Here is a 23,262-nt window from a genome sequence, read left to right on the forward strand (position 1 = left end):
GACACACTCTGATACAATTTCACAATGAGATTTTTTGTTCTGTGTTGGTGGATAGGTTGCAAAGGTGGAGGGTAGGTACAATGTGAGGGGGAGATGAATAGAATTGAGGTGCATGATGTGAAATTCATAAAGAACCAATAAAAAATAAAATAAAAAGGGAACTGATTTTATACCACTTCCTTTGCCTGCCTGTAAGGATGGAAACATCCCTGGTCTGCTGGTTTCTAAGACTACTTGGAATAGAACTATGTAAGTTAGTGACAGATCTGTTATATGGGAGAGGTTACATGGCCTGCTTTTGTGGATGCACTCAGAAATTCAGTTCTGATTCTTATTCTCGCTGTACCACTATAGGCTAACGTATCACTGGGCCAGAAACAAATACACATGCATGAAAAGAGAAAGAGGCAACCTATCTACACACCACTTGAGATGTGACTCATGATGCACTTAGCAAGTTTAAGTTTAACTAATAATTAAAATTTAGTTTTTAATTTATTTTAATTCAATTTAATTGGTTTTCTTATAGGAGGAACCACCATTCTCTTTGAAACTTTTAGATGAAAAGGTATGCCATTGAGCTCATAAATGATTTGCCCACTGCCAAATTAATGGTCCAGGAATCCAGAAATTTGATTCAATTTCTTAGCCCAATTTCTTCAATATTTCTTGAATCCCCTTGATTCTTTTCTCATGTGAGCAAGGCTCAGAATGTTTAGAGCATATGCACGATTAATGGGGTCCTGCGTCCACTCCACCACAGGGCTCGGGTTGCTCGGGAAGGGTGGACGCATGAAGTTGACCTTGTTTATTCCCCTCTGCTGCAGGGCAGGTATCAGGCTGTGGGGAGCCAAGGGACACTGCTCTACTGCTCTGGCTGGGAAAGCATGGTCTGGGAGAAGGACACAGCCTGAGCTGGCTCAGGGGTCCAGGACCTGCAAGGAGGACTCTTGGGCATCCAGGGCTGCTGGGATGCCACAGAAGAGCTGAGAACAGAGTGGAGGCCCGCGGGGCTGGATCTAGCCAGGGGCTGAGGGGAACGAGGAGAAGCTCCGACTGGTCAGGCAGGGAGTAGTCCTTAGCTTGATTGTAGGCTTGGTGGCTGTGGCTGTCTTGGCTGGGAACTCAGGGAGGCTTTCTTCAGGAGTTTTGACAGCAGCTCTGTAGGTGAAGGCCTTCTCTGTGGCTCCCCATGGTGGGCCCCATGAAAAGAGGCATTCCATGTTTTCAAGGTGTTTATTTTCATGGTGGAAAGTGGATGAGTAAAACCATACCCCATTTCTCAGAGTGGGCCTGAGATTAAATACCTTTTGCAGGGAGGAGTGTGTGGGAAGGGAAGCTTCATTGGCTAAGCCTCCAGGCCTTTAGGTTCCTCATTATAATGGAGATCTGTCTGGAGCCTACTCAACCTGTTCTCACATCCTCTACCTATAAAAGGGTTGGGGCATTGCCCTTATGTGACTGCAGTTCACAAATCTATGGAAAGCTATGGACTGGCCTGGTTTCCTGGGAGTGAGGTGAAATGCCTACCGTCCTTTCATTGTCTCTGGGGTTCAAGTCTCCTCAACGGGGAGCCAGGGTGCCTTTCACTGTCCCACAGGCATACACACATATTTTTTATGTTCTCTTTTTTCTTTCCCAGCATCACTGTCTAGGGACAACACAAATTCAGTGGCAGACTGGGGAAAGGATGAGGCCCATTCTGAACTTCAGGATCAGCTTCTCACTGATTGGGGGCTTGAAGGTAAATTTTTGCATAAGAGAAGTGAAGAAAATGAACAGCCAGACCTCACCAGTTGTTCTTCAGGGCAAAAGAGAGGGACAAAAATAAGTCACTTTCTCAGGTGGCTTTGGTGCATCATGAACTGGTTTTGCCAATTCTTACTTCAAATCATGAGTTGACCCAGGGCTTTGTGTCCAGTTGTTTATGATGGCATTTTGATTTAGTTATTAGAGCCAGATTCAAAGTGGTATTTCCTGACCTTTTGAATAACAATGTCTCAGACATGTGTTTTTGTTTGCCACCATAGAGAATTTCCCGGGTATCCTGGTTCTTTGAATTTAATAATGTATAGAATGTAAAACCTTGGCATGATGCATTTTCATAAGTCTGGGAGCCTTTGCCTTAGGACACCTCACACCATAAACATATGCACACTGAGTAGTTATGAATGTGTTTGTAGAAACACATGTATTTGTGCCTATATCCATTTCTATACCTTCTTCTCATGAGACTCTCTATTGAATATATGGATTCATGTAGATAACCTATCATAATCAAGGACAGCCCTTGTGCTCCACTGTTCTCTTCCTCAGGGAATAACTTCATCAAGTATCCAAACAGCACTGAATCACTCCATCATTCTCTAACCCACCCTCAATTCCCTTTTTGTATGGATGTGTGCTTGGGAATATGTGTGCTCATCATGGGTACTCGTGTCTGCACATGAATGTAGATTCTAGAGGACACACAAGGGTGTTGATTCTTGAGTGTTATACCTCTCATGTTTTTCATAGGCTGTTAACTCTTTGAGACACGTCAAGTTGGCATGGCCACTGAGTCCCAAGAGACTCTCAAGTACAAGGATTATGAGCACAAGGCATCATGCTCCAAGATTTTAATGTGAATTCTGGAGACCAAATTGTGTTCAATGCTTCAAAGGCAAACAATTTACCGTTTGTGATGCCATTTTGCCAGGAAGTGCTTTATTTCTTCCAAAATAATACATTTTTGACTGAAAAGAAATGAAAGATTTCAAAATAGTAATTTATAAAGACTATGAAAAAGATCAGCATTAAAATAAAATTATTGGACTGCTGAGATGGCACTGTAGGTAAAGGTACCTGCCACCAAACCTAACAACTGAAGTTTGATGTCAGGGATCCACATGGTAGAGGAGGAAACCAATCCCTGAAAATTATCCTCTTCTCAATACACACACACACACACACACACACACACACACACACACACACACACACATACACACACACACAGACACCTTGAAAATAAAATTAACAAGCAAAATTTATTTTAAATTATATAAAACTATTGTTAATATTTGAACTTCTTTCCCACTGTCCTCATGGGGTTCCCAACAAGGACAAGTTAGCAGGAAAGATAGCATATTTCCTCCTCAGCAAGTGAATGTTAAGAAACTGCATTGGTTTTCAGTTATATTAAACGTTATAGAATTTTCTGATAGACGAATGTTTCCACTTTATTATTTTTTAATATAGATTGTTGAGAAAATAGCATGGAGCAGACCTGAAGAGATGAATTGTAAATGCATTACTATGATTCCAGTATTTTATGTTACATCTGTAATTTTTGTTATTGTGTTTTGTTTATCCCTAATCTGTTCATGCTACTGCTACCTGTCATGAATAATATGGCTAGCAATTTAGAATATTCCAAAGATTATCCTGAATTAATTCACATACCATAACATGCAAAGTTAGTACCCAGAGTTAGCAACGTGACCTGTGACTTTCATGAAACCTCTCCTTGTCACGAAGCTAAGTCTTTCTCATTTGGCAATGATGTGAAACAGTCTTTTTCTTCCTGAGCTTGGCTGGGCAGGTGATTCAATATGGAGCATGTGATTTAAAGCTTGGCCTGTGTAATGGTGGTCTTGAATTTATCATGGCGATTTGAGTGAGAATGGCCCCCATAGACTCATAGATTTGAATGACTAGTAAACAGGGAATGAAATGGTCCTGAGAAGAATTAGGAGGTATGGTTTTGTTGGAAGAGGTGTGTCACTGGAAGTGGACTTTGAGGTTTCAAAAGCTACACCATTGTTCCCCCCAACCCACAACACACACAACCCTCTCCTCCTCCTCCTCCTCCTCCTCCTCCTCCTCCTCCTCCTCCTCCTCCTCCTCCTCCTCCTCCCTCCTCCTCCTCCTCCTCCCCTCTCTCTGCCTATTATTCAGGAAATAAAGCTCTCAACTAATGTTCCAGTGCCATGCCCAACTGTTTCTTGCCATAATGAACATGGACTACTTCTTTGAATTTGGAATCAAGCCTCATTTAAGTGCTTTCTTTTATAAGAATTGCCTGGGTCATGGCATCGGCTCACATCAGTAGAACGGTAAACAATTCAGTTCCACTATTGAGAAGTAGAAAATTGAGTAAATGTGTGCCTAACTTGAGCAGTGTCACTAATGGGATAGTTACAAACTAGTAGCGTCCTTTCCTTGCTTTCTGGCTGCCATGAGGTGACCATATTCTTTAGCCAAACACATCTAATAAACTCTCTGTGTCACTTTAGACACAGGCCTGTTGGCCAGTTAGTTGTCTTCAGACTGAGATGTCTGACACCAAGAGTCAAAGAAAACTTCTTCTTACAAAGTTGCTCATTTCAGATATGGTTTCAGTGAGGAAAATTTGACCAACATAGTGTGTGCTGAAGGCTACTTGATCATTTTCCCTTTCACTAAAACCCGGAATAGCCCTCCTGAAGCTCTGTGTGTCACTGCGGTTATTTAACATCTGGTGTGGGTAGAAGGAGAATTAAAGGGATGATGCATGACTCCTCTATGAGGAAAAGATTTTGCAATGTGAAGAGATTGCATGCATATAGGTTTAACTTGGTCTAGAGGATAACGATCCAATGGAAGTTGTGGGAATATATTCTTTTCATTGTGTTCTTAGGAAAAACACATAAATCACTTAGGTGGAAAGTAAAAAGAGTCATTGTTCTAGACTTTCAGGAGCTGACGCAATAACTAAGAATAATTAGAATAAATGAAATAGATAGCAGGGATTTTGAGCTATAATTAAAATTTTCAACTGTTTTGTGGGTAAGAAGATGAGACATATGTCCTATATTCTGCCATCTTTTCTATTAAAGTGAATTGTGAAAGGTCCACAAAGATGCCTCAGAAGGTACAGGGAAAGGCAAAGAGAACAGAAGCTGTTCCAGCCAGGAACTCCCAGAGCAGCCAAGAGTTTGCCAGTGTTGTTTCTATGTAGCATTTAGTCACCTTCTGGAGGCAATGTTAGGAAATCTAAGCATCAATGTGAGAAAATCTGGTCGATATTGAGCTGCAGTTGCACCACATCTGGCAAGGTCTGCATTCTCAACTGTTTCCAGCTTGACAGGCTGCAGTGGCTCACATGCTCCAAGGGGGAGGCTCTGCCTCATCTTTAACCTACTACTTTCATGTGTGTGTTTTTCATGGAACACATGCTCAGTACATGTTTATGGGACTAAGGAACTGCAAAATTATTTGTAAATATGTGTGCAAAGCATAGAAACAAATAACGGTAATATTCAGAAACATTTAAGCCCCAGTATTTATTTGTAATTGGCTGGCTAGAAAACACAAGAAAGTGGGTCACCACTATATCACCAAACTTATTATCAATTTGGAGAACACAAGTCTCTAACTAGGTTTTTAAAAGCATGCTGAAAACCTTAAAAGACAAATGACTTACTTGTTCCTAGAGTTATTCTGTAGGACAGAGCCCACCCAATCCACTTAAACAAATACAGTCTAGCTGTTATTTGATATTTCCCTTTTAGGGAGTAGTTTAGCCACCTTCTCATGTCTTCTCTCTACTTCATAGCAAACCTGAGTAGCCAATGACTGGGCAAAGGGAAACAGGGTGGGACCCTTAGAGTTGTGTTGAAGAGGATACAGAGGGGAGGAGGCAAAGGATCACCAGGAGATGGATGAGGAGAACGCAGGACAAGGAGACAAAGAGCTATGTAAGAATTCAGATAAGTGGCCATTGGCCATTTCCCTGGGCCTAGGGTAGCAGGGGAAGGTTTAGGAGTGCAGAAGGTTTGAGGTAGTTAAGGAATTTTAAAAATAAGCTAGTGTGTGTGTGTGTGTGTGTGTGTGTGTGTGTGTGTGTGTGTGTGTGTGTGTCTTGGATCGAAAGATAGCTCCTGGCTAGCTGTGCATGTGCAATCCTCTGAGAGCCAAAGCAATGTAGTGTGAGGTGAAAATTGAACCTCTTCCAGGACTCCCTGAATGAGACCTATGGAGGCTGTGATCAATGCAAAAGCAAGAGGAGTTTAATCATCTCAATATGTTTGGGTCATCTCATTTCAAGGGAGAGACAACCCTGAGCAGACTCTAACAGGGAGGTATATACCTTGCAAACAACTGGGGCAGAATTTGCACAGTGATATCTAGGCAGGGTACAATGCACATTTGGTGGAGCAAAACCACTTTCAAATCAACTCAGTGTTCCGTTAAGAACTTTTGGTTGGGAGTCACAAGTAGCTTTGGGCGATAGTTTGGTTTGCAGCTGTTCCAGGAACTAAACCAGCTTTCTTTCTTCCTGGTAGGGCCCTTGTGCTCAGAGGTTTGTTGTTGGATTTTCCCACTGGCCTTAGATTGACCCCAACTCTGCCTCTTTCAGTAGCACAAACTCACTGCAGGGTGGCATCATGCAGAATGTCTGTGATTGAGTCTGAAAAGACAGAGGTAACATCAATAAGATGCCAAGTATCACACTGAGCCATTTTGGTGATATCCAGGGCACAATAGGATGGCAGTGCTGAAAAGGAAGAAGGGACTGAGTGGTTTTCATGTGATGCTATCACTCTTTGCTAGAACCTGCCACGAGGACAGTTGACTTCTCTATTGAACCTCAGAATTGAAGTTCCTTCAAAGCATAGACTATAAAGTCTGCATCCATGACTCATCCCAATCCTGACAGGACATGTAAAGGCCATGACCTTTCTCCACAGCATCTCATCTCACTGCTCTTCCATGTCTTTCCACACTACTCTTCTATTTTCTGGCAGTATTTAAGCTACAACTTTCATAAGCATCATTCTGCCTTGTTCAGCATGTGGTCACCTTGCACTCCTGGGTTTGCTCTCATGTAAAGCAGGGCCTAGCTCATTGTTGTGGTTGTTATCTCTGTTCTAGCAAAGAAGAATTCCAGAGTGCGCAGATGGGGTTTTCTTCATTAAAATTCGTAGTAGTCTTATCTGGGTACTAGAATGACATTGTGTATTTTTTTTTCTTTTTTTTTCGGAGCTGGAGACCAAACCCAGGGCCTTGCGGTTGCTAGGCAAGCGCTCTACCACTGAGCTAAATCCCCAACCCCTCATTGTGTATTTTTTTAAGATGATTTCTTCCTTAATTAATTTCCCCTCCCTCCAATCCTTCCAATCTCTCCTCCTCATCTCTGCTCTCCCACCTACACTTCTCCTTTGTTCCCCTTAAAAAAAAAGAGCAGGCCTCCTAGGGCTATTGACTGAACATGGCATATAAAGTTATAATAAGATTAAGCATGAGCTGGCATATCAATGTTTAATGGAAGCTAACCACTAGGAGGCAAAAGGTCTGAGGAACAGGTAAGAGAGTCAGAGACATCTCCCATTCCTAATGTTAGAAGTCCAGCAAAGGTGTTAAGCCACACATCTGTAACATGTATACTGAGAGTATTTCTGATTATCTCAAGAGAAGAATGTTGAAATTGGAAAAAGAAGTTGGAAGAAATCTTAAAAATGATGTTTGCTTTGATCACATTGGGTAGTGCTGTTCTCCAAGTGAGAAGTCGTTCAAAAGCTCTTGAGTGTATAAAAATCAGGACCCTTGTTTCTATGACTACAGTTTTGAAAAGCTTTTGGTTAAATGGGAAATAATTAGATGCAGAGAAGCATTTGATATATTGTACCAGTTTCACCATAGGTCATGGCATGGCCTTGACTGCTCAATTCACATTGCTCTGCTTGAATTTCATAAAGTGAGAAGACCATTTGTAAGGGTTATTCTTGGTGGCCAACTTGATTACATCTTGAATTAACTAAAATCCAAGTAGCTGGGTACACCTGTGTGGAAGTTTTCTTAAATAAATCATTTAAAGTGGGATCTATTGAGGTATAAATGTCCGTCTTAAATCTGGGCCACAGCTTCTGGTGGTAGCCTATATAGAAGACACTGAAGAAGGAAGTTTTTTTCCTCATCTGTTTGCCTTTATTGTCACTGTCAAGGCAATTCCTTCACTGGCCTTAGTACCTACTTCTGGATTCTGGCACATGCTGAAGGTGACCATTGCTGGACTAGCTGGTATGTAATTCTCTCTAGTTTATTATATATTTATGTTTTATTATTGTACTAATATATTATAATAATATTATTTATTAATACATTAAATAAAATATTGTATGTGTACATTATATATTTGATATATATAATATATCATATATATGATTTATTTGAATGACTTAAAATTTTGCTCCTCTAGAAATCACTAAATAATACAACACACATCTTCATCATGATAAATTATGTGAAATGGAATGGTATTATAGCAAATACTCAGGAATTTTTTTCACTACAGAAATTCTGTAAAAGTTCTATGTTCACTAGCTGTTCTGCTCCCCCACTAATGTTTTATTGTCAAAAGCTCTTGGGACCTATCAGTCCTTATTTAGAATATACTATTATCTTCACAACCTTCTCTAGAAGCATTAACTTGGTAATATTGCTCTTGATGTCTCATATCTGAACTCCACATAGTCAATAATTTGACTCTTCCTCTAGGGATAAAATGTTGATTTTGTTGAATTATGCCGGGAAGGTGAAATTGAAAAGAGGTAGGGTAGGCATTCTCACTGTACACTGGGTCAGAGGATGAAACAGGAATCCATTGAGTTTAAGATTCTATGACAGATGCAGTAATGTGGATTAGCCAGAGGCCTACTGAGACTATAACAGCACAATTAGTTATGATCTGAACATGAAACATCTCTTACAGGCTCTTGTTTTTGATGCCTGGTTCCTAGTTGGTGGGGCTAATTTAGAGGTTCAGGGAAATTAGGAAGTAAGGTCCATTGGAGAGTCCATCAGGAGGGAAGGTACTCAAAATTATAAAAGGCCCTGGATTTTGCCTCCTGCTTCCTGGTAAACAATGATTATGCAGGCTCTACCCCAGCGCCTTAACACCAGGAGCTAAGGTGCTCTGCCATTCCCTTTCTGAGAGGATGGGTCAAACCCATGCTGAAATTGTGAACAAAAGTTAAGTCTTCAATCTCTTGAATTGTTTTTGTTGAGTGGTGTCACAGTGATGCACAGATAACACATACATGCAACCAGCTGCTCTCCAGCCTTTTTGTGATTAGAGAGTGATATCGGACAGAGGATGACAGAGGCCCCACCCATACTTTGGAATTAAACTCCAGCATTCACTCAAACTCAATGTTGACTGAGATGGGGTTCGTGATTGCCGTTAGACTAACTTGTCAAAAGCTAGACCTCTGATGATTAATTGCTACTTTTACTTTGTGTATAATTCCTTTACCTAAGGGCAAAGTACAAGGAGGAGGACATAGGGATTCATTATTTGCCATTTTTAGAATCTCATGCTAAACAGCAGTGAGTCATTTCCATTTAATGATATTTCTGGTACATGGCTTTATGCAGTCCTAAAACATGATTCCTAATTGATATTTCCATACCGTGTTAACCAGTGAGCTACAAAGATGCTCAGACCTTCATTTTCTAACTGGTGCATTTTATTGATAAGCTAAAATTGGCTTTGTAGATGTGATTAATCTGAGAGTGGCAATATTAGCATGGATTATTGTTATTAGTAGGGGGCTTGAAAAAAACAGAAAGAGGATATGTGAAGATGGGAGCAGATGAGGAGAGGTGAAAGATGCTATACACTTGGTACTGAGGATGAAGGAAGGAGACATAGCAAAGGATACCATTGCCCTTGGTGATGGAATCTCCAATATTCTCATAAGAACCTCACATGCAAATAGGCATAGGAATTCATCTTGTAGTGAATCAATGCAGTGTTATACTCTTAAATATATGGCATCATGATGCAAGGTCCATTGGAAACTTCTAAACCACATTATTTTTCTTTTCTATGAAGACCCAGGCAGCTTGTCCTTATTTTTGTCATTTTTGTAAGGAAAGCATCAATGAACTCTCTCTCAGCTCAGCAGGATTTCAATCTTTACAGTGATTTTCTGCTGTATGGGACATACGCCAAATCAGTTTTTCCCAATTTCTGAAAACTGATGTGATCCAGGATGATATTTCATTATGGATAGACAGGCATTATAGAGCTTATAAAGAAAAATAAAATAACCAGTAAAAACCAGAAAAGTAAGAAAATATTGGAGATACCATAGAGTAACATTTCTGCATTTTTAAAAATCCTTTCCTTCTTTCTGTTTCTTTTAGGGGAATATTCAGCTTCTGGTTTCCCTCTCATTCCTGAATACACATGTGTTTTGCCTGTGTCTTGCAGAATATGTGAAGCAACAGGGCACTTTTAATGAGCCGAGCTCCTTGATCACTGGTGTACTCCAGCATCTATCTGAATGCTGGCATACAAGTCAATCAGTTTTTATTCCACCATTAATGCCTTCTTTGATCATTTTGCAAATTGTTTCCAAAGAGAACATTTACAAATTCACATGACTTTACTTCTTGGCTTACAATCCTCAAAAGCCATCCATTATGCTCAAAGTCATGGCGCTTTGTACCTTCTGTTAGCCCTACAGAGACAGAACCCTTAAAATTCTTCAACATTGTGCAAGTTTCTCTACACAGTCCAACCACCGTGGCCTCTGTGATAACATTGAGGACATTCTCTTTCCGTCTATGCAGTTAGTATTCATTGTGAATAGACAATGTTTCTTAAACTAGCATGGTTCTTGTCCTTTACTTCATGAAAGTAATGCTCAAAAGTCAATTGATTGGAGCTTGGCTACTTGCTTATTGTCAGATAGGCACCTTTTCACTGTTTTTCTAAATTTTTTTGTCAGGATTTATTTTCCCTCAGGAAGATTACACTAGTATGTATTGTACAGGTCACTGTGTATGCTGGTGTTACTAACATGATTTAATTTTTATATGGTAAGATGTCATTCTTTACTGAAGTAAAGTAGATGGTGAATAAAGCTTCAAAAATATTATATAATTCTGGGAGACTTCTGGATCAGAGAGGATAGTGGTGGGGACACAGAGTAGGACTCTGGTGATGTCTTAAAGTCTGAGGGTGTCTGGACATTCTAGCTCTCTAACTGTACTGAGATGCTGATGATAACTTCTAAAAAGTCCTAAAAACTTTCTTGCTCTTTCTGAGGGTAAAAGACTGCTTGCTGGCTTAGGTGATTGATACCTGTAGCCAAACAGTGGGAGATTAAGTTCTATCTCAGCAGGGGACTACACAGCTCTAACTTACAGCCTGATAGTCAGAAGTTTCAGGAAGAAAAAAGGGACACTTTGAAAAGTAATTATAGTGTTTATTACTAAATTGTAAAAAAATTTCCTATGAAAGCTATCTAAGTGGAAAGATCCTAAGCAAGGAAAGGGAAAAATTCTTCTAAGTGGGGAAAGGGAAAAAATTCTTCTCTAAGTTGAGAAAAGCAACAAATTCTAGTAAGGGAAAAACTGTTCTTGTATCTCATGTACTTGTACTCAGTACTTGTACATTTTTCAGAAAACATGATCACATGCTACGAAGTTCATTGCAAGTTCACATAAAAAATATCAAATCATAAATTGAAATAGAAGTTTACAACAGAGAATGTTTACATGCCCATCCATCAGGAATAATTATCTGGCTAAACATCCATCACCTGTCACAACTCCCCAGGTTCACTAAAGGTTTAAAACCATAACTAAGTTATTAGTGAAGTTTTGTGTCAGTAAATCCAGTCAATAGTTTATCTTCTGTCCTAGTACCTTTAATAATTCCTTAGTTTCCCTTTTATGACCTTTGGTTAATCATTTTACAACCTCTTGGAATTTACTCAGAGTAGGAGAAAGTCTGGTTTCTGTCTAAGCAATTCACTGGTGACACTTGGGAGAGTGGCAGAGTTCTCACTGCAGATTTGACTAACAGAAAAGGACCTAATAGCAGCCCCACTATAAAAGAGCTTAATAATCATTGATACAATTTTAGGAATTCTTATAGGATTATCATTATGACTTAAGAAGTCTTCTATTTGTCTATATAGCATCACTACAAGACAGTACATCTTCGTAGATCTGCAGAGATCTGCTCCGAAGGGGGTGGGCTTAGTGATTGTTATATATGTTTAATAATAACAGGAAAAGCATATTAATAGCAGGAATCTTCCCTAAAGTGAATTCTCCTATGGCCTTGCCTAATAAGAGTGAACTTGTCACAGCCTATATAATAATCTGTGGCAGGCCATCTCAGGAAGATCACCTGCTGGTAATTAGCTTGTCCCATTACGGCTCCTGACATCTCTTCCCTTCGAATAATATGCATGGAGCGTATAATTCTCCCTTTGAGCAGAACTGACAGCAGATCCTAAGTGCTTGAAGATGACTGGAAGAAAAAACAGAAGCAGAATAACTAATCCTATAGTAATTCCCAAATTTATAAGAAAACTCCATAAAGAATTATCCTTAACAAAATTTATGATCGAATTTGATAAATGATCAGCCAATTCTGCTGCTGAAGAACTCTTCAGTCTGCAGTGACTGAGGGCACTGATCTGGGAATGCAGGTATCCATATCAACAGCAAGTTGTGAATTGTTCCACACACCATGTAGCTGTGCTTGTATCTGTTTCTAGGACTTTTCTGACCCATTGTAGACAGAGGAGTGACACAAATCTATTTATAATTGGCATGACATGAGGTAGTTAAACGTGTTTTAATATTTTGAACCTGAGTTCCTATGTAAAGGATGGCTTCCTCTAAAGCATTGATTCTATCTGTCAAGCCTCTATCAATCCTATCCTCAGTAATCAGTACTGAAGAAATCACTTTTATTAAAGAATTATATGATTAGCATTGTGTACCTGCTGGACCAGAGAAGCAGCAGAAGCTGTAACTGACCCTCAGATAGCAATTAAGATTGTAATGTCTAAGATTACTTCAGGTATAAATTTCTTACGTCATGAAAGAGAATTAGCAGGCTGTACCAAGGCAAGCAAAGCAGAAGCATTACCTTAAGGCTGTGAGAAAGTAATTGGTAACAGAACATAAGGTAGTCAGTATACAATGAGAAAAAGCAATATGACACCTGGTGAAGTTATACAATTGGTCAAATAGCACTCTGGTCAGAAATGATACATATAGATTTATATGTAACAATTTTATATTCCCTTTTATCTCCTGGGTATAGGATTAAAAGTCCAATGGGATGCTGTCAGGGACCATGTCTTCAGTGTCTTCTTTTGCTGGGGTCTCTGGCATGGGTGGAGAGTCTGCAAATGATCATGGCTGACCTGGACTTGAAGGAAGTGGCAGGTGTGGAAGTCTCTGTCCCTGGAGAAGGCCTGGCACAGTCAGCTGGTCTGGCATGTATAGAGTCCTGTAAATATATAAACAGTGTTTCTCCTGGAAAAACATCCAGTCTTTTTTATTATCCAGTTAGTAGGTCTTTATTTTATAGAGGCTTGAAACGTTTAGAAAATGGACTTATTTTTTTTATAAAGTATAAGGAGATAAACAATTATGATTTCATTTTGTAATTTAGATGTCTCTATCTTTTAAGGTCTGATGAGCTCATTCCACAATACCCTGTCCCTGTGAACTAGAGGGGATGTCAGTGGATTATGAGAAACTAAGAGTCAAACACCAGTTAAACTTAAAAAGGCTTTTTAAGTTTAAACAAGGGCATTGTCTGATTTCGAGCCTTTGGCATATTCGAGATTATAAAATCCTGAAACAAATACTGTATCATATCCTTGAAAGTGTTCCCAAGTTAGGAAAAGACATAATTAACAATGAGAATTAAGTGTCCATGAGTACAGGAATAAAGGCTAATTTTCCAAAAGACAGCACATGTATAACATTTGTCTGCTTTGTATCACAAGGACACAGGCTCATCAGGGGTTAATTCCCAAGCTGAGCTGGTGGCTTTGCAGGAACTCAAGAGCAGTATCTCTGAGTGCGGAGGTGATCTGATGATGTAAGATTTTGCTGAGTTACCTTCCTAGGAAAAGCAACAAACTTTTGTTAAGAAAGTAAATTAATCCTTACCTTCATGCATCAGACCAGGAAGCATAGAATGAACTTGAACATGTTTTATAGAGAAAAGGCAATTTCTAAATTGAAGCAAGACTTGTAATTTTGAAAGTTGGGGCTAAAATTGTGAAATAGCTGTAAAGCAGTTACACAGTTTTTTAAAAGGGGGCGGGTCCTTAGTAGTTAAAAGACAATGGCTATTGTATTAACTCCTTTGGTCTCATGTATGAGGAAAATTTCTTTGAAAATCTTAATAATTAAAGTAACCTCTTTAAGGAGGGGTCACGAGTAAATATTTTTTGTGGAGGCTCACTGCAGCTGTTGGATAGTCCTTCTTTGACAAACAAATTGGTCTCCTGAGGTTGTTGAATTATTGTGTGAGGTAGGTCCCTCTCGTAGTTTCCCTGGTTTGGTAAGATTCCTGTATTACTGGGGGTTACACCAGATAAGGCAGTACCATTTTTATGAAAGCTAGTTTGACACTCTTTATGCAGTGGTACCTTTTCAGACAGGGAGGACACCCCCATTGGATTTCTGCTTTGGGTGGGGCCAGGAGCATAAAACACATGACTCCCCATGCCTTACCAGGACAGTGTTTGCTGATATGTTCAGGCTTGGTACTTGAACAACTCATTTATTAAATGTTTTTTTGTCCTGGAATAGTAAGATTTCGGGTAGGGTCTAGCTTTGTGAGGTGGTTGTGATGGGTACATCTTGAAAATATGAAGTAGCAACCTCAACACATGCTTTAAATTGATTTCCAGATTTTTCTATTGTCTTTAGGAGAGACTGACAAGCAGGTGCAGCGTTCTCAAAGGCAGTTGTTTGAAAACAATATCTTTTGCATCAGAGCTAAGAACTAATTTTTCTATAGCCCCTGTCAGCTGAGCGGCAGATTCCTCAAAGTGCTTTTCTGGTCCCTGTATCATATTAGCAAGCCTTTTGATTTTCGTATCTCTGTTGGGCAAGCGCCTCCATGCTTCTAGGGCAGCAGCTGATACTTTTACTAGACCTTCCTTTGTCATTTTCTTGAATTGTTTCTTTAAACCATTCCCCCATACCCACAAACATTTCATATTTTAACCCTTTCATTTTAGAGAACTCTTCCTGAGCCAAATTCATATCTATATCTATATCTATATCTATATCTATATCTATATCTATATCTATATCTATATCTCTCCACAGTAAAAATTCATCTTTAGTTGGATAGGCTCTGGCTATTTTTAAACCAATCCTGAGGAGTTATAAGCAATTTAAATGCCAAAGGTTCCCCTAAGTAACCCTTCTCCTCTTTGTTATTTTCTATATTCACTGGGAAACAGCCCATATATTTATCCTGTTGCTGAGCTTAAAGTACACCTCAGCAAATCCGAGAGGCCCCTTTGGTTTCTTTATACCTTTTTTAGGTGGTCCTATGGAATGACTTATATTGATGCTTAATTTAATTAATGATTTAATTAAATGCTACATGGTAGATCACTTATGTTTATGATATTTTGTTAATTTCTTTTCTGAGTCAGATTCTTCCTCTGCGGTTGATTTTTCCTCTTCTGTTTCAGCACTACCCTTTCCTGAGCTACATTTTTCAGACTTTTCTATTGAGGGGTAAACATTATTCTTAGATCCTGAGTGAGACCCAGACCATAGGAGTGGAGTCCCCTCATGAGGAGGTAAATCTGATGCCTCTTGGGCACTGAAGGCCATTTTGCCATCAGCTAATGTTTGTTTAAGCACATTCCAAATAGCAAATGCTGTAAGGGGCATGTGTTTTTCTCCATTCTCTATAAAACAATTTTTAATATCTAATTCTACCTTCTCCCATGTATCCACATCCAAACTTCCTCTTTCTTGAAATCAGGGACTTGACTGTTTGTACAAACTGAAGAAAGTCAGTCAGTTGGCTGGTGCTAACCTTAATGCCCTTTTTCTTAAGAGTATGTTTAATACCATCTGTAAATAAGTGTCTGTAGATTCACTTTGTCCCATCCTGAAAGATACCCATAAAATGCACACAACCCAGAACTGATGGCTCCTGACCTAAGATGGGTGCTGATAATTTCCAGCAGAGGCATTGATGGTACCTGATATCAGCCTCTGCTAATGGCAGCAGGCAATGAAAGCCAGAGCTGATGGCTCCTGGGTTAATTGGTGTACTGATTTAGTGAAGGCGTGCGCTTTCCTTCTAGTCATTTCAGTCATGGAGCTAAGAGCTCTCCAAGTCCTAATGACGTATTATCTGGTCATGTGACTTACTAAGCAAAAGACTCTTTTCCCAGTTTCTTGAAATATTGCCAGCTGGAGGGAAATAGTGGGAACTCTTAACTGATAATTGAAAAATTCCACACATGCCAGATTTAGACAAAAATGGTGTCAGTAAAGGGAGAGAGAGCGACAGCAAAGGAGGAATTAGCTTGGGGCTCAAAGCAGTCTCCATGACTTTGGCTTCCAGGCTGCAGATCTTATTCCCACTATAAGAGGAAACTTATTTTATCTTATTTACAACTTTCGGATGCTTTATTACAAACAACAAGAAGTGTGTGCTAGTATATTCCCATTTTACTGGTATTAGACTTTTATTTAAACAATGTTCTCCAAGGTGAATTGAGATATATAGTAGAGAGATGAGGAAATGGGGTAGAGATTACAGTTATAAAACTAGGAGGACCGATCCTTCACCAAGTATTTTATTCTGTTACTCTCCCAGGCACTTGTTAAGATTCTCTTTAAGTATAGCCTTGTTTAAACTACCAAATGATATCTCCAGAGTTACTCATGTGACTTCATTTGATATCACATTGAGTTATAAGTCAGTACAGCCAATTCATTTTCTTGTGTCTGTTGCTATAGCCACTCAATGACTGTATAAATATTGTCTTATAGGTCACAAGATGTCAAGTCTTTCTACTGACATCAGAAGAGCAAGACAGCAAATGCAGAGAGTGAATGTTCTGTTGAATCATGGAGGCTCAAGCACTTATTTGCAGTTATTCAGGGGATACATGGGGAAGTCATATTACTCTTTGCCTTAGCCAGTGTGCTCAAGGGAAGATGATGTTAGCAAATGATGGCTAGCATTTGTACTTGCATAGAGCCTAAATGAAGAATATACAAAGCCAGAGGGAAGACCCACCAGATCGCTGGAGTTAAATTATACCACTTAACGATATTTGTACATATCCAGAAGTATCAAAACAAACACATATAAAAGACAACAAACTGGATAAACAATGCTGGCCCAGCAAGGCTTCCCAAGCCCTATTTCCTCATGAGCCACTGTTTTGACATCAGACGCATGACCTAAGTTCTGCCATCACATGGAGCCCTGTAGAAAACCAAATATATAAACTCAGACAAGATCAAATAAAAACATGGTTGTGTACTCTGTTAAATCATGGTAGCATCTGACAGAGGTTGAACTACAACCAGAGTTTTTCTTTCAACGAAAGCCAAAAGAAGTGTAGACCAACAAGACAAAGTTCTCTTGCCTTTCTTCCTCTGCGTCCCCAAATCAAAAACCATAAAGGTGAGACTTTAACCCTACAAGAGGCTGCCATTGTGTTATTCCTGGATGCAACCTTGTTAATCTACCTATGTGGCTCTCCTGTGCAGTAAGCTTAATTTTTATTTTCACAGCTAGACTGCACATATTCTGTCTGGGACAGAAATATGATTTCAATTACATTAATGATACTATACCTCTCTCATGAAACAAAAGTGGGCAAAACTCTGACCTCTATTTCTTTTCTGTGAGTTATGGATGCTTCTATTAGAATGGGATCATGTGGTTTATAGATACGTATCTTCCTTTTTACCAGGCTATTTCATTAGACTTTGAGATGAACCTCTGCACTTGTAGGAGTAGGGAACACAATGTGGGTTGCTCAAATTCACAATACAGAGGTTTGTAATGTAAATTTACAAGTGAACCATGCCTCACAAAAATGGGTATATAGATCCTCAGCAGGGTACCTCTATAAATAAAATATATCCAGTCTCCAGCACAAATATGACACACTACACTAACTGCTTGCAATTCAGTTTGAAAGTTCTCACCTTACCAAGAATAAAAACAACTCAGCTTCATAGAAAGGGCATGGATATTAAAATGGTAGGACAGTGAAATATTTCAATCCGGTTATTATAAAAATAGTTCAAATGGTGGGAAATCTTAAGAGAAATGAAAGATACAGTGAGGAATCAAGTAGGCAAGGTGCATATGACCCTGCAGAGACTGAAGCACAAAGTACAGTACCTACATGAGTCTGTACCCGGTCCTTGGCATATTTGTTATGGCTTTTAGGTTAGTACTTTTATAGGAATCCTTAAGTGTGAGAATAAGTGGGCTTCTGACTCCTGTGCCAGCTCTGGGGAATCTTTTCATCCTGATAAGTTGCCATGTCCAACTTTGGTATGATAGACTTTGTTTCATTTTATTATATTTTATTTTGCCAGTCCATTTGTCATCTCTTAAAAGCCTGTTTTTTCCAACAAGAAACCAAAAGAGTACATCTGGAGTGGAGGGGGTGACTGGAAGGAATAGAGGGTAGAGAAACTGTAAAGAGGATATATTGTATGAGAAAATAATCTATTTTCAAGGAAAGGAAGAAAATAAAGACACGGAAAGAAACCAAAGAGAAATATGAACGCATTAAGCTGCAATGCTTTAAGTGCAGATGCGCACAGGAGAGCTCAGCAGAGGAGTAATATGAGAACAACCATGCGCAGTGCAGGGGTGAGAAGCAGTCCCTATTTGCACAGCACAGAGCTATGGTAAACATCAAGACCCAGCACCAGAGATATTACAGCTGTGCCTGTGTCCAGCTGTCTGTCCCAAACTGGAAATAGAGAGTGTAGATGAGAGAATTCTTGAAGAATGGTGAAAGCTTCCTAGTCTGGCAAAACACAAACTTGCCATGAAGAGCCCAACAGCACAAAGCCTCAAGTGAAGCCAAACTTCCAGTAACATAGTAACAGCATGAAAACTACACTCCCAGAGAAACCTCTTGAAGGCAGAGAGAAAATAGCTTAATACTTACGAGGAAACCAGAAAGTGCAGAAGGAATTGGGGGGGGGTATGAAAACATGAAATGAAATAGACAGTCCAACTAGAGTCCTACAATCAGGGGAAAGACAGTGTGGGAATGGGTGTGGGTATTCTGGAGTGAGGCACAGAGAAGAAGCTTTGCTGCAGCCTCTTCTGAGGGAATGGAGAAAAGGAGTGCTTGAGGTCAGAAAGGAAACTGTGAACTTGAAAGTTCAGAGGAAAGACAGAGCTATGGGAGGATTAGTGAGGGCCAACGGCCTCAGATGCTCTATGCTTGTAGTTAATTTTTTTCATGGAAAATGATGAGAGCAAGTCTCTTGAGCTGCATGTGTCTCTTGCATAACATAGATAATCCACTGGAAGGACAATAAAAGAGATGTGGTGAGAGATCGAAGAGAAATAAAAATGCAACAACTAGTAAGTGTCCAAGAAAAACACAGGGAAGATAGAGTAGAAGAACAAACAGAAGTACAAACAAAAAGCAATACGGTAAAGTAGCAAACTCTTCATATTGCAGTACGTACTCCAAATGCTCTACTCTCTTTGCTTAAAGGTAAGACCATGAAGTAGAAATAATAATAAAAAACACAGTCCCATTATACTCTATCTAGGCACACAAAATTACTACAGTTAAAAAGGGACAGTACATTACAAGGAAGATGGTTATTGTACCAAACCCTCCTGCTTTTAAATGTGTGCACACAGAGAGAAGAGAGAACACAATGAGAGAGAGAGAGAGAGAGAGAGAGAGAGAGAGAGACAGAGACAGAGACAGAGACAGAGACAGAGACAGAGACACAGAGAGAGAGACAGAGACAGAGACACAGAGAGACAGAGAGAGAGACAGACAGACAGACAGAGAGAGACAGAGAGACAGACAGACAGACAGACAGACAGACAGAGGGAGGAAGGACTTATGGAGGAAGGGAGAAAGAAGGAAAAGCAGGCAGACTCCCAGTGGGGCTGAATACTTCAGCACACTGTCCATTATAGCTGATGAAGTCAGGAGGCAAGCAGTCAGCAAGGGTATAGAATAAACAAATATCAATAACTGAGAACTGATATTATTCAAAGTTCTGATCAAGAGAACGGTTTTGGTTTCATTTTTTGTTTTGTTTTCTTTGTTTTATTCTGAATGAGTGTTTAACATACAAAGGGACTAGCCACTTGCCTATTCTTCAAGGTGTCATTTATCTACCTGACATACTTACAGAATTGAAATCATATAGAGTATGTTGTCGTACTGTAATGGAAAAACAATAGAATTCTTTCAAACAAAGATAATGAAATCAACTTTTTGGTATCAAAAAATATCGTCTCATAAATGAGGGCTCATTTCACAAACTAGCTGTACTGACTGGGTGAGCAGGCAGCTAGCTTCAGCCTCCAGTCATATCCTGCTGTCCCCAGTGCCAGGATCCCTGTTTCTAAAGGTCAGGAATGGGTCAAGTCACAGCCAGACACCCTCACCATTTCTTCCCTGCAGAATTGGCAGAGGCAGCTGCTCTAAATCCAGTTGGAACAAGTTGTTCATGAAGGGCGGGTTGCAGGGTCCCCATGGGTATTTCTTTTATTGCCAGTTTTGAGGTAATCAGCCAAAAGCAAGAAGGTGACAGCAGCCAGCAGTAGAGTTCTGAGATGAAGCAGTGCCCAGATGCCAGCTTCCAGGATATCCTGAGTGCCAAGCATGGCCAGAGTCTGAGCTGAGCCTGGTCCCTTGAGTCACTACTTAGTGCTGACTGTACTGACAGAAGCTCTGCTCAGTCCAACCCTGTTCACTGAGGACAGTTCTCTGTCCTGCCGGAACTCCTGTCCACTGCTTTGTTCACACCATCTCTATTGACCAAACCCCTCTCTCTGTCCCGCCTGGGAGCGTATACCCAGCTCATTAGCACTGGGTATTGCTGAAGGCATTCACAGAGCCCTCTGCCTCTACTCAAGTTACCCAATATTCTCCAGTCCCCACTGTCCTAAACCTTGCCCTGGTGGCCTCCACTCTGCCACTTCCCCCAAGTCAGACCCACAGGTGGGTACTTTACCTCCTCTCATATGTGCCAGGCCAGGTTTTCCCAGAACTCACAGGAAAGGTGATTTAAAAGGCTGGTTAAGAGTGGTTGCTTTTTCAGAAATTCTTTTCTCGTAAATCTTTGTGTGGCTCTGGGAATCTTAATTTACATCCCTGATTTTTAAACAGGCTTTCTGCTGTGCATACTGGCAAGCTTCCTGAGAAGTGAGATTTCTATGGACTTTGACATCTTATATTTCTGGGTTCTGATACTGTGCGAGGGACCTCTATCAATGACTGACCTCCATCCCTTCCTCTCTCCCTCTTTCCTTCTTTCCCTTTCATAAATCATTTCAAACTTTTAAAATGCTTTGTTCATTCTTTAAGAATCGCAGTCATCGAGTTTTGATCATGTACACTCCCTTCCCTCAACTCTTCCCAGATCCTACCCACCTCCCTGCCCTCCTGACGAAACAAAAGAAAAAGTTTAAAAAGTGTGTGTGTGTGTGTGTGTGTGTGTGTGTGTGTGTGTGTGTGTGTATTTGTGTTGGTTTGTTAGATTTTATAGACTGAGAGAAAAGGTGGTAGGTGTTTGGGAGAGTCCTGAGAGGCTTATTCAGGAGAGACTTTCTCCAGGAGAATATCAGTGCCACTGATAGCATGGCAAGGTTCTGAAGAGAGTTCTAGGTACCACCTAACAAAGAGCGAAGTCTATTCCTAGAGGTTTCTGAGAGAGCAGGAAACCAAATGATTAAAATTGGGTTGGGTTACAGTCAGTGGTCACTGGCAACAGAGGAAGAGAGACAATTAGGCCCTTTGTGAGAGCTGTGGGAAGAGAGAGAATGCAGGGCAGCAAGTGTCCCCCTGATTGATTGATTAATTGATTGGTTGATTTGTTTGCTTTTTGAGGCGGAATCTCACTTAATAGGTGGTATTCCTAGAACTACTATGTGGACAAAGCAGCCCTCAAACTCACAGAGATCAACTTGCCTTTGCTTCTCCAATGCTGGGATTGATGGTATACAACACACATCACCTGATGTAGCACCTTCTCAGAGGAGACAGATTGTGTGGGTGGTGGAGCAGGGTGGTGGTGGCCAGATTTGTGAGTCTGTAGCAACATGACAAAGTGCAGGCACCATTGGGAAGTTTCTAAAACAATTTGCTCCCCATTTTTTTTTGTTCTGTACTTATAAACCTGAGAAAATATGTTTAGAGCTTTATATGTTTTTAAAAATCTTGTTTTTTTTCTTATTTAGTCTCATGTTGGGAAGACTAATACCAATTTATCTGTGTGTTTATAGTCCCCTTTTGACAAATCCATCAAGCCTAGAATATGTTCTTTGAAATGGGAAGCCCTGTTGCTTCTCAAACACATCACTGAAATCTGATATACAGTATCTAGTATTGTCAAATAATAAAAATGAAAATATTATCATGAAACTTGGTTTCATAGCCCAGTTGTATCAACTCTTAACAAGTAGAGGAAATTATTCTTATTAACTTTCTAAGTTTAGAGAGAAACCATGAGTATATGTTGGTATCAGTAAAGTAAAACAAAATAAATTGACCAAATAAGAAACACCAAGATGTTCAACATTTTTAACTATCAGGAAAATGCAAATCAAAACTACTTTGAGATCCTATCTTATACTTGCCATAGTGGCTAAAATCAATAATAACCATGACATCTTATGCTTCTGAGGATGGGAAGCATGGGAAACACTTCTGCATTGCTTGTCGGAATGTGAACATCTATAGCCTCTTTGGTCATTAGTAGGGAGGTTCCTCAAAAAGATGGAAATCAATGTCTCAATACCCAGCTACACTTCTGCCCTATCCTTTCTGCTGGGACAGACTGCTAGCCAGTCTGCTCCCCTAAAGACACCATATCCTGAGGCAACCCAGAAGATCTGTGGCACTCAGAGCATTTGGTAAGAACCCTCCCAAAGTCTCAAAGCTGCTGCTGAGAGTCCAGTAGACTCCGGGACCCACCACACTCCAAAACGCCCACCTGCTGTATACCATTACCCTTTCACCTGGTCTTTTCTACTGGGACAGACTGCTAGCTAGTCTGCTTCCTGGAAGACACCATATCCTGTGGCATCCCGGGAGATCCACTGCACTCAGAGCATTTGATACCACATCCTGAGGCATCCCAGGAGATCTGCTGCTCTCAGGGCACTTGACACCACAGCCAGAGACATCTCAGGAGATCCACTGCATTCAGGATACAAAAGCTTGAAGGCATCCCAGGAGTTCCTCT

General features: G+C 40.2%; 1 protein-coding gene and 1 pseudogene; both read right to left on the minus strand.

The window, feature by feature from the left end:
* Window positions 1-23,262, minus strand: part of LOC116900171 (cytochrome P450 2J3) — a 326,660-nt gene that overhangs the window by 86,002 nt on the left and 217,396 nt on the right.
* LOC116885426 overlaps window positions 1,645-23,262 on the minus strand; it is an 82,279-nt pseudogene continuing 60,661 nt past the window's right edge.

This window comes from Rattus rattus, chromosome 1, assembly GCF_011064425.1.
Source record: "Rattus rattus isolate New Zealand chromosome 1, Rrattus_CSIRO_v1, whole genome shotgun sequence".
NCBI lineage: Eukaryota > Metazoa > Chordata > Mammalia > Rodentia > Muridae > Rattus > Rattus rattus.